This window comes from Palaemon carinicauda, chromosome 16 (genome assembly GCF_036898095.1).
Source record: "Palaemon carinicauda isolate YSFRI2023 chromosome 16, ASM3689809v2, whole genome shotgun sequence".
Taxonomy (NCBI): domain Eukaryota; kingdom Metazoa; phylum Arthropoda; class Malacostraca; order Decapoda; family Palaemonidae; genus Palaemon; species Palaemon carinicauda.
The window spans coordinates 11,068,903-11,081,797 of NC_090740.1; positions in this window are offsets into that span (position 1 = coordinate 11,068,903).

The window sequence follows — 12,895 nt, forward strand, 5'->3', positions numbered from 1 at the left end:
ACTTTGGTGAAGTATTTCTCTTTGATTTCGGCTGTCGCTTTACTGGAAACTTCTATTTTAGCTTAGTTAGCTTTTGGAATTAATTTGATTAATTTTGGTGACGAAGAGAGTATGAACTCTCGTTCACCTTTCAATGGCCGACCCTTCCCTTAGACGGAAGTGTTGGTGTCTAAGAGAGTATAGACTCTCTTTCTTAATTTTGCTTAACAAAAGTTATAGATTTATTTTATATCTCTCCGCCTCTTATAGGCCTCTTCGATTAACTTCCTTTTATTATAAACTTATTAAAATTAATTTTTATATTTGTTTATATTCGACCTTCCTAATAGCAGGCGGTCTTTTCTTGGTACCGAAGTTAATTATCGTGAGTCCGTCATTTCGGTTTTACCTGTTAACATATTATGCTATTTTAAGGTCTTTGAAAGAATTTCTTTGATAGTCTCGTACTTTTTCAAAGTTGAACTAACGTTTTGTTTGTCTCGGCAGTTGTTGACGTTCAGAACGTTTCAACTTGCACTCTATCGTTACGATAGAGAAAGAATGTTCACGGTTTCACATTGCAGTAAGAGTAACCGTGTCTAGCGTTTTGTTCATTCTTTCTTAACTTAATGGTTTTGATCCTAATAAGGAACTTTTGGGAAATATTTCAGTTTTTTCCTTTAACAATAATATGTTTTAACGATATATATGATTGGGCTCTTCTCTCAGGTTCTAAGTCAAGAGAGAGAGAGAGAGAGATAGAGACGGAGGGAGAAAGAGGATAAACGTTTCCCTCAAGCCTGCCAGGCGTACGAGTAACGTCGTTATCGTTTTGCTCTTATCCCTAGTCTCTTTAGGGGAAGAAACTAAACGTTTCTAGAGTGATCTAGTGTTTAGTCTCTTTCCAGCCACTGAATTTTCTTTCATTAGATTTTTCTGTTACATTGTAATTCTGTTTTCGCAATTACTAACTTTTGAGAAGGATAGAATTGCGTGTTTCAGGTACAAACCACTTAAAGTTTCGAGTTCAGTGAAATAAGTGCAAACAGAAATCAAAGTGATAAGTGATTGATGTCAGTGTTATGCGTGAGGGTACTTTTGTGCGCGCCAGTCGTCCTCCCAGTCCGGGACCTCTTGCAAGCTCCCAAGCCCAGGGGAGAAGCAATGTCGAAGGGCAAAAGGGTTCGGCAGGCCTTGATCGGCGCACAGAAGTATCCTCGGTGGTTGTGGGCGTGTCTTACCGAGACCGTCACTCCCACCCGCAGACGATTGAGCCCTTATTTTGCTCGTCTGCAGAAGAGATTTAGAGGAGAAAATAAGGCAGAGTAACGCTGGTCTCAGGTCTCTAGACCTCTTAAACGTAAAGTCCAGACCTATGCCAGACGTACGAAGTAAAGTTCAACAACCCGGATGCAGTCATTGGGTTAGCTCTGACTCTCCTCAGTCATCATTTTGTCGGGCTGAGAGTGCGCCTACACTCCCCCCCGCCTATGCTCGCTCCGCCTGATCGCAGTACCACCTGCCAGGCGTACGATGTTGTGGACTCTACTACAGTCCATGCAGCACAGCTTTCGGACCTGATGCGTGAGTGTCGTGCTGAGAGTGTTGCACCTCCTCCTCCTCCTGCACCGGTGGTGCACCAACCGCCTGCACCCGTTCAGCCTGTGCTGCACCCGCCTGCACCGGTGGTGCACCAACCGGCTGCACCCGTTCAGCCTGTGCTGCACCCGCCTGCACTCGCTGCACCCAGTCGCAGCACCATCTGCCAGGCGTACGATGTTGTGGACTCTACTACAGTCCATGCAAGCACAGCTTTCGGACCTGTTGCGTGAGTATCGGGCTGAGAGTGTTGCACCTCCACCTGCACCCTTTCAGCCTGTGCTCAACCCGCCTGCACTCGCTGCACCCAGTCGCAGCACCATCTGCCAGGCGTACGATGTTGTGGACTCTACTACAGTCCATGCAAGCACAGCTTTCGGACCTGTTGCGTGAGTATCAGGCTGAGAGTGTTGCACCTCCACCTGCACCCTTTCAGCCTGTGCTCAACCCGCCTGCACTCGCTGCACCCAGTCGCAGCACCATCTGCCAGGCGTACGATGTTGTGGACTCTACTACAGTCCATGCAAGCACAGCTTTCGGACCTGTTGCGTGAATGTCGGGCTGAGAGTGTTGCACCTCCACCTGCACCCGTTCAGCCTGTGCTCAACCCGCCTGCACTCGCTGCACCCAGTCGCAGCACCTTCTGCCAGGCGTACGATGTTGAACCTCTTTCTGTGTTCGCTGTTCCCAGTGTTGTTCAGCCTCAGCCTTCTTTAAGGCAACCTTCGGTTTGGGATCAGGAGGATTACTCCACTCTTCCTCCTCCTCCCCTGGCTGCTCCACCGGTGGTGCAACTCTCGGTGGAAGTACAACCTCTTCCACCTGTGAGTCAGTCTCCTCAGCTGCTGCACCGAGCTCAACCCGTGCACCCTGTTCCTGCACCTCAGACACCTCTGCTTGCGGGAACTTTACCTTGTTCTGCGCAACCTCGGTCTCTTCACGCTCCACTCATTCCACAGGAACAGGAACTTTCTGCACCTTCCACTGTTGTTGTTCCAGCTCGTTCTGACTCTGCTGTTCAGCATACCTTACCTCCATTTTCAAACCATGGCAAAAATATGAATCATGAGTTATGAATGTAAGGTAAACATTATGTTGATTTTTAAACCCCATGCAAGCATGCATAAAGCACTCTAGCACTGGTCATGGAATTTCTAAGAATGTTAAACGCCATGCACACGCTCTGCTTTCCTTACAGCAGGCTCTGCTTACTACATGCTCAGCATTCAGCATGCTCTGCATTCAGCATGCTCTGCATACAACATGCTCTGCATACAGCATGCTCTGCATTCAGCATGCTCTGCATACAACATGCTCTACATACAGCATGCTCTGCATACAGCATACTCTGCATTCATCATGCTCTGCATACCTTACCGCATGCTTCTCAACATATCTTGGGTTGTTGCCAACTCACTAGACTGTCAAGCAGTTTCATAACGTTGCCTTCTAGTCTGCTGCTTTTACACCAGTGAACCCTCACTCAGAGAACTTAGCTTTTCTAGGATAAGGTCCCTGTAGATGAGAAAGTTCTTTTCTCCCTCCTTCTGATATTCCCTTGAGGACTCTGTCATTTGGAGGGAGCCTTTAGCTGCATAACCTCTTATGGACTTTTATTTAAGCATTACATGCTTACAGGGAAGGTAATGGTTCCACTTCAGCCGCTAATCCCGTCTGTTACCACACCTGCTCCCATAGACCTTGAGCTGTGTTGCATGACATGCAGTCCAAGCTTAGTCCTTGTTAGAGGATTTTTTGTTTACGGAGTCAATGTGTCACGGGGAAGACGTTCAACAACCAACAGAAGGGACTTGTTGTGACGCAGTGCGGCAACCTCAGCAACCCGTTAAGGAGTTGTCTGTACGACCCAGATAGTCTAGACAGATTCGGGTTGTCACTGTACTTCCTCGCTTGCCCATGATTGACAGTTTACAGACTGTGCAGCAGTATCATGATCTTGTGTCCGGCTCCGTCAGACGACTGGCTTTTAAGAGCTCCCACATGTCGTCGCTGTCTGGAGATTTTCAAATGGACTATGGATCTGACCAAGGAACTGGGCCTCCTGGTCAATTTTGAGGAGTCTCAGCTCGTTCCATCCCAGACCATTGTTTCCTTGGGTATGGATCTTCAGAGTCGAGCTTTTCGGACTTGTCCGTCGGCCCCAAGGATCTTCCAAGCCCTAGAATGCATCCAGAGCATGCTGAGAAGGAACCGATGCTTAGTCAGGCAGGGGATGAGTCTAACAGGGACACTTTCATCGCTGGCCCTGTTCATCGAGTTAGGGAGACTCCACCTCCGCCCCCTTCAGTATCATCTAGCTGCTCACTGGATAAAGGACTTGACGCTAGAGACGGGCTCAGTTCCTGTTTCCGAAGAGATGAGGTCTACTCTAACGTGGTGGAAGAACAGCATTCTTCTCAAGGAAGGTCTACCTTTGGCTGTTCAGACCCCCGACCACCGTCTCTTCTCGGACGCATCGGACACGGGCTGGGGTGCGACACTGGACGGACAGGAATGCTCGGGAACATGGAATCAGGAGCAAAGGACACTTCACATCTATTGCAAGGAGTTGTTGGCAGTTCATCTGGCCTTGATAAACTTCAAGTCCCTCCAGCTTAACAAGGTGGTGGAGGTGAACTCCGACTACACCACAGCCTTGGCTTACATCTCCAAGCAGAGAGGGACTCATTCGAGGAAGTTGTTCAAGTTCGCAAGGGACCTCCTCATTTGGTCAAAGATCGAAAGCTCACGCTGGTAACGAGGCTCATTCAGGGCGATATGAATGTCATGGCAGATCGCCTCAGCCGTAAGGGTCAGGCCTTCCCCACAGAGTGGACCCTTCACAAGAATGTTTGCAGCAGACTTTGGGCCCTGTGGGGTCAGCCAACCATAGTTCTATTCGCTACCTCGATGACCAAGAAGCTCCTCTTGTATTGTTCTCCGATTCCAGACCCAGCAGCAGTTCGCGTGGATGCCTTTCTGCTGGATTGGTCCCATCTCAACCTGTATGCATTCCCGCCGTTCAAGATTGTCAACAGGGTACTTCAGAAGTTCGCCTCTCACAAAGGGACACGGTTGACGTTGGTTGCTCCCCTCTGACCCGCGAGAGAAGGGTTCACCGAGGTACTGCAATGACTGGTCGACGTTCCCAGGACTCTTCCTCCTAGAGTGGACCTTCTGCGTCAACCTCACGTAAAGAAGGTACACCCAAACCTCCACGCTCTTCGTCTGACTGCCTTCAGACTATCGAAAGTCTCTCAAGAACTAGAGGCTTTTCGAAGGAGGCAGCCAGAACGATTGCCAGAGCAAGGACGACATCCACTCTCAGAGTCTATCAGTCTTAATGGGAAGTCTTCCGAAGCTGGTGCAAGGCCAATGCAGTTTTCCTCAACCAGTACCACTGTAACCCAGATTGCTGACTTCCTGTTACATCTAAGGAACGTAAAATCCCTATCAGCTCCTACGATCAAGGGTTACAGAAGTATGTTGGCAGCGGTTTTCCGCCACAGAGGCTTGGATCTTTCCTCCAACAAAGATCTACAGGACCTCCTTAGGTCTGTTGAGACCTCAAAGGAACGTCGGTTGTCCACTCCAGGCTGGAATCTAGACGTGGTCCTAAGGTTCCTAATGTCATCAGGATTTGAACCGTTCCAATCAGCCTCTTTTAAGGACCTCACATTAGAAACTCTTTTCCTCGTGTGCTTAGCAACAGGTAAAAGAGTAAGTGAGATCCACGCCTTCAGCAGGAACATAGGTTTCACATCTGAAACGGCTACATGTTCCTTGCGGCTCGGTTTTTTTTGGCTAAAACGAGCTTCCTTCCCGTCCTTACCCTAAGTCGTTCGAGATCCCAAGCCTGTCCAACATGGTGGGGAACGAACTAGAGAGAGTACTTTGCCCTGTTAGAGCTCTTAAGTACTATCTAAGAAGGTCAAAACCATTACGAGGACAATCAGAAGCCTTATGGTGTGCTATCAAGAAGCCTTCTCTACCAATGTCTAAGAACTCAGTTTCTTACTACATCAGGCTTCTGATTAGAGAAGCAAATTCTCATCTGAAGGAAGAAGACCTTGCTTTGCTGAAGGTAAGGACACATGAAGTGAGAGCTGTGGCTACTTCAGTGGCCTTCAAACAAAACCGTTCTCTGCAGAGTGTTATGGATGCAACCTATTGGAGAAGCAAGTCAGTGTTCGCATCATTCTATCTCAAAGATGTCCAGTCTCTTTACGAGTACTGCTACACCCTGGGTCCATTCGTAGCAACGAATGCAGTAGTAGGCGAGGGCTCAGCCACTACATTCCCATAATTCCATAACTTTTTAACCTTTCTCTTGAATACTTTTTATGGGTTGTTCGGTCGGCTAAGAAGCCTTCCACATCCTTGTTGATTTGGCGGGTGGTCAATTCTTTCTTGAGAAGCGCCGAGGTTAAAGGTTGTGATGAGGTCCTTTAGTATGGGTTGCAGCCCTGTATACTTTAGCACCTTTGGGTTGATTCAGCCTCCAAGAGGAACGCTGCGCTCAGTAAGGAAGACGAACTTAAAAAAGAGACAGAGTAACGGTTCAATTCGACTTCCTTACCAGGTACTTATTATTTCATTGTTATTTGAGATAACTGTTATATGAAATATGGGATACTTAGCTATCCTTTAATCTTGTACACTGGTTTTCACCCACCCCCCTGGGTGTGAATCAGCTACATGATTATCGGGTAAGTTTAATATTGAAAAATGTTATTTTCATTAGTAAAATAAATTTTTGAATATACTTACCCGATAATCATGATTTAATTGACCCTCCCTTCCTCCCCATAGAGAACCAGTGGGACCGAGGAATAATTGAGGAGGTGTCAACAAGAAGTACTTGAGTACCTGGCCACAGGTGGCGCTGGTAAGTACACCCCCTTCTAGTATTGTGATAGCTGGCGTATCCCTCCATAGAATTCTGTCGGGCAACGGAGTTGACAGCTACATGATTATCGGGTAAGTATATTCAAAAATTTATTTTACTAATGAAAATAACATGATTATACGAGTCTGGTTAGATGAAACCCTCAGGGGTAGTGCACAAAATGTGGATGCCTGCCTACCGCTTGCTGCCTTTGCATACCGCCATTGTATCCTCGATGCACAACGAGTCTCATTAGATATAATCTTGGTGGGTTAACACCACAGATAAGCATGCTTTCTGACTGCTTGCCACGTCCTACTATTGTTTGGAAGACCACGCGTCTTGGCAAATATAATCTTTCGGGGTTATTATCTCGTTATCTCGGACCACTCCTCCTTATGGGTTGGAGAGCTCATAGGAGCACTCACATGGTATGAGTCTCTGATCCTTTGCAATCTCCGCTTCTCGCTGTCATGCCTTCAAGGCACAACGGTCTAATGAGACATAACCCATTGAGGTTATTCTTTTAAGCCTATATTCTATTCCCGATGGGAGGAATCAGCTCATGGTTACGTTTATGAACGATAGCAAATATGTACTTGCTACCCCATCCATTGGCCGGGAAAGTGTCTATTACCAATAGAGGTCTGATCGCTTCACTAGCTACATGTGCTCGTCGTAGGTACACATATGCTCACGAACATCTTCATGTTCACAATGCCACAGCTAGTCAACGATCTTTTTCTTCTGAGCAATAATGTTGCACTTCGTTGCTCATACATTATTCTTGCAAGTGACATCATGAACTACTATGGAGGTGCTCACGCATGGAAACTTGTTTATGAGCTCAGACTTATGCACAAACGCCTATCCTTAGTCAGGGAAGTTGCATTTTGATACTTACGTATACGGGTAAGCGAGCTACTACTCCTGATGAAGGCTGCTATTTTGTCAGTTGCATGCACTACTCTTGCGGGCGGATGCATGCCAGTGAGTAGTACCAAGAGCTACTTACAAACACACAGAACAATTGGAACTTTGTTGTAATACATTATTTTTTCATTTGATGGTTGTATCCCTTGGGGTAGAAGTTGGGTTATTCATAACCCTCCTACTATTATGTAACCAGATTTAGTAGTCTACCCTCAAGTGGGCACCCCTTTTCATCCCACTCAGGTTCTCCCTGACATCTCTGGATCATACGTGTAAGTATCTAAAGTACTTAAACTTTGAAATTTGTCATAAGCAAATCTGTTCCCTTGAGAGGGAATATTCAGAGCTTATGCCAGTGTTGCCGATTGAGAACCGAAAGATATGAAATGAATTTGCCTTTTCTGGGGGATGCCTGTCATCAGGGAGAAGGAGGCCTCGTTTGCTACCATATATTGATGTTCTCCAATGGAGTTTCGGCCACAACGTACCATTCATGCCACACTGGGATCTTCGTTCTGCCCCAGCGTACCAATCACAGTGGACTACTGCCCTAAACTGGAGGAAATTTACCTTCTAGAATGGTCCATAGCAGAACTTATGCACACAACCACCAGTCTGACAAATGTGATTGAAGATGCGTCTTAATCTTGTAATTCGGTAGTTGCTTGTAACTGATTGTTGTGATCGGTCAGTTGCTTGACAGCGATCTACAAGGGAGATTTGCTGTAATGCCATTACCCGCTAAAGATTACTGGTTATGCCAGTGTTTACTGATCCAAAGCGGACAGACATGACCAACTCTCATTGTAGCAGAGGTAATTGGAGGGCAGTGTTCGCATTATTTTTACTGACACAGTTGCCTGAAAATTATCGCATGTCTCAACAGCGATCAACTTGAATGTTTACTTGTTTTGCAACCTCCCCGTGCCCTTGGGCACTCAGAGGAAAGTTGATGTTTTGCTTGAGAGTCAAATGATCCTTGATCTTCTCCTTTCCTCGAGTCACGATACGAGTTACAGTTTAGCATGCCAAAATGTGCTCCTGGGGGGAAAGTCAACATCGCCTCCAACTCTAAGTCAAGTGGAAGTAGGGATTGCTCTTGCTAGAATGGCCATCTCTCGCACCCATCTTAGGAGGGAGGATGCCACAGAATAAGGGGATAATAAGAAGAGCCCATGGTCTGATACTTGGGCGGCAATAACCCTCTGAGGAAAGTGACATGTCCTGCTTCTTTTCTCCCTCCACTGATTAGACATTCAGTGACTTTAACCACTGTTTATCATAGCTTCAGTCCCCTCTAGTGGCAACTGTTCCTTTTGGTATTAGCAGGGATTCTACGGACTTACGAGTTCGATAGAATCTGAGTAACAGAGAGACCCAAGTTGGGAACTAAAGATCACCATCCTTCTTAGGGGAACAGACCTTCTCATTCCTTCCCCACATCCGATGCTCTTGGGGGATGCATCGAAAGAAAGGTGCTGGGGTTGGTTGACACCTCACCTTTCATGACACATGTCCTCTTCTGCATTAGAGCATAATGGTGCTTACTCTTAATCTCTTCTAACAACTCCCATCTTGACAAACCATAGTGTTTTCATCGGATCACGATGGTGGTAGAATACTCAAACAAGGTATTCTTAACATGGCATAGAACATTTAGTCAAAGATATTCTTTAAAACATGACGTTTGTCTGTCTCGCTGTTAGAAGATGGAGTTGGCTGGGAGAAAAGTCGATTACTTTCGGCAACCCAATTCAGTGCAGACAAAGAAACTTCTTAGCAGTCATCATTACCTATGACTGCTACTTTGCAAATGGCATAGTGACCCTAGTTCGTTTACAGGACCAAAAGTATCATATCTAAGATAGCGATTAAAATGTAAGTCTAGGATGAGAGTGAGAGTGTGTTGCCCTTTTCCCCCTCTTCTTCCCCTACCTTGAGGTATAGCTATTGGAATCATAAGTAGCAGAATGAACGTAGATACACGTAAGCCTTACCTATAGCTACTGGTTTTTCTATTAATGTTTGTGTTCATTCCACCATCTTCCTTATGAGGGGGAGGATGGATATTTATAGGCAATAACACAATTTTTATGTCTTACTTGACAGACTCGCTAGTCTGAGAGAGAGAGATTTTTCTTTTGTAACATTCTTGGTTGTCTAGACTATGAACCTAACAGCGACCCTGGTTCGCAAGGTGCCTAGGATGCTATTCTCTGCAACTTATCAGGTCTGATCATAGCTATCCCTGGATTTTAGCCAGCCAATTTGGTAATAGGGACTTCCTTCCACCTAAGGATGAGTCTGTTATTAAAGGAAGAAGCTTTATATTCATGTAGGGTTGTCCCCCCGTTCACCTCCCTGGAAGTCTCAGATGCAATGAATGTGACTGTTAAGTGTACCGACAGGAGAGGCGGGGTGGGCTTCCCCACACCCGGCCAGTATTTACCTTGTACTACCGACACCTTATTATAAGTTGCAACTGTCGAAATCTAGTTGGCATTGAATCATTCTCTTATTAAAGGGCATAGGTTTGTATAATTAGGAATAATAGAAATTTTCAAAATCTGTGATATTTCTTCTACTATCAGTTAGCTGGCAAATCTGATGCTTGTGCTATTTTGAAGCTGATATCTTGTTGATATTAAATTTTCTATTGTTCCCTGTAGTTTTAGTGTTATTTCCTATTCTAGGGTTAGTATTCTATTTGTTTTGTTCACTAGCTCAATTATTTGTTTTATTACCACTGGAAAGATTTTTTCATTTTAAATGCACTAATATTATGGCCTTTTTAGGCCATCCTTAACCAATTAGAAAACATATGCACTTTTAGGTACTTTGTATGTCCTTAGTGATATCCTTTGGATTTTAATTTAGAATTTTTCTCATCCTCAAGAATTGCATTTTTAAATCAATTTTATTTCATTTTTACTGTATATCGTTCATAATTGTTTGTTCCTACACCAAATACAAACTCTCGTCCTTTAATAGGAAAATGATTTCAACATAGCTGGATACTGACTGTTAAAATTTATATTGAGGTGTCGGTAGTTACTGGCGGGTAAACCCTCTCCCCTCCTCACCAATACACTGAGTAGTTACCATGGTCTCAGCCACAAAGTTGTACTGACTTACACTCTGCACTACACAAAGCTAGGCTCTTTTTTTCCTACCTTTTTTCTCTTTTCAGGTTGACTGGTTGTGCTTATGATGGAGAAACCACATGAAGGCATGCAGGGCTGCCCTGGTAAACCTGACTGTAGTTGGGACAGGTTTATGAGCCAGCAGGATGTACAGTAGATCCCTATTCTTTGTGCCCATTTTACAGAGGGCAGGCTTGTTCACAGTCATCTCCCTGTGACAAGTACAGGTTGGGGTCGCCTTTGCAATAGTCTGAATACGAAAGGAGGAGGAAGAAGGTGGTTAGGTGGGATTCATTAGCTTTGGGGTCTTCCCCTAAACAGAAAAAGTCTTCTCCCTCTCTCTCTCGTTCTCCGTTGTTCGAACTGCTCCGCCTTCGTTGGCTTCCTCTAAAGCTGAATTCTCCGGAGGGAAACCGAGGAAGGAAAGTGACTCGAAACTGCTCTTAGGGCAATCTTCAAGTAAGGCAATTTAACATCTAGTCCCAGAAAAGAAGATTTTCCGTGCCCATCTCCATGAAGTGAGCCCACTGTTGTAGGAGTTGTCAATGATGTATCCAGGGACCTTGACCTAAAGACCTCATGGCCTGCCTTATGTATCAATTATGATTTGTCTCCAGAGAAACTACTGAAGGTCTTAGCCGATGCTAGGACCCCCCAAGACTTCTGCTGCTGACCCTTCCTTGTCTGCCACCCTACCTGTAGAGGAGTCACTGGGTGTAGCCCAAATTGTGCTATGCCTTACTTATCTGCTACCCCGCCTGCAGAGGACTCACCGGCCAGATGTGGCACCCATGGACTAGGTTCAGACTGCTTAAGGAAAATAATGTTGATCCTCCCGTTTTGTTGTGTCATCGCTGCTAGGGGAAAAATCCTAACAACAACAACTGGCAAGAAAAGGAAATGACGTCCTCCTCCTTCTTCCAGCCCTGTACCTTTGACCTTATCCTCTGCTCGTGAACCTTTAGGTGCTTTTAGATCTCAGAAGGTGATGAAGGTCCTCTTTACCAAGTCTTACCAAACTTCTTCCACCCCTTCATGCAAGTGTGGCATAAGTGGCACAGCAAGTTTTACCAATCTTCTGGAATGTTGATGAGTATAAGAAGGTACTTCTCCTGTTGCAGGTATGCAGCATCATCTTCCTTTTTATGACAGTGAGATGCCCAGGCCACCTAAACACAGAGGAAGAGAAAAACCTGAACGAAACCTATGACATGATGAAAGACTTGAAGGTCAGCAAGTTCTATATTCATAAAGCCTCCAAGTGCACCACGACCTGCATACACACAATCATCTCTTCGAGTACGATCACCTCTTCTAGTAGGAATACTTATAAGAGCATGATCCTTCTGGGAAGGTTCTCTTTGCGCATGATTGCCTTCACATTCACAATCCCCTGGGGGTAATTCTCCACATGCATGATCATCTTCACTCTAACGATCTTTGCTCGGATGGTCTTCACCTCACACTTGATCTTCTCTACGTGCATGATATTCTCCATTTGTATCATCTTCTCTATGAATACAATCTCCTAAACATACAAGTACATGATCCCCATTGCATGCACGATTGCCTTCTTGTGCATGATCGCCTTCAAACACAGTTACATCTAGAGATACCAGGACTTCACAGGTAAGATCTGCTTGCACAAGAACTTCACATGCAAAGTCTCCACACATAAATTACCCAGGCATAATGTCTCCACACTTAAAGTTTCCAGGCATAAGATATCCACACAACAATTTATTCTCACAACGTCTCTATGTGCAGTCTCCATGTGCAATTTGTCCATGGAGAAAGTGGCTTTGAGCAGAATATACAATAAAAAAATGTCCATGCGCAAAATCTCCAAGTGTATAGTTTCCACACCTATAAATTGCCAAATTGCAGACTCTCCACTCTCAAAACTTCCATGGTCAGTGTCTCCATTTAATAAGTCTCCCCATGCAGGTTCTTCTTAATAAGGTCTCCAGGCACTTGAGATTCACCTGTACACTCCCCTTACATAGGCTCCCCTTAGGTAGGCCCCTCATGCGCTAGCATTTTGCATGTCAGACTCCCACGTGCTAGGACACCACGCACTAAGGCTCCATATGCAAGGATCACTCATAAAGCACTTGCACATCACCCGTAGATACGTCTTCAAGTGCTTACTCATCCTCTGTAACTTTGTAACAATCATGCTTGCCAAGCTTTAGGTCATCCCATACAATGTCTTTACGAGCTCACACATCTCGTGCTTGTTCTCCTAGTGCTAGGTACCCAGCTAGGTCTTTGTGCGAATGGTTTTCAGGTGATTGATCAATATAAGAACATTCATCAGAAAGGATTTTAAGCTTTCACACTTTACAGGACA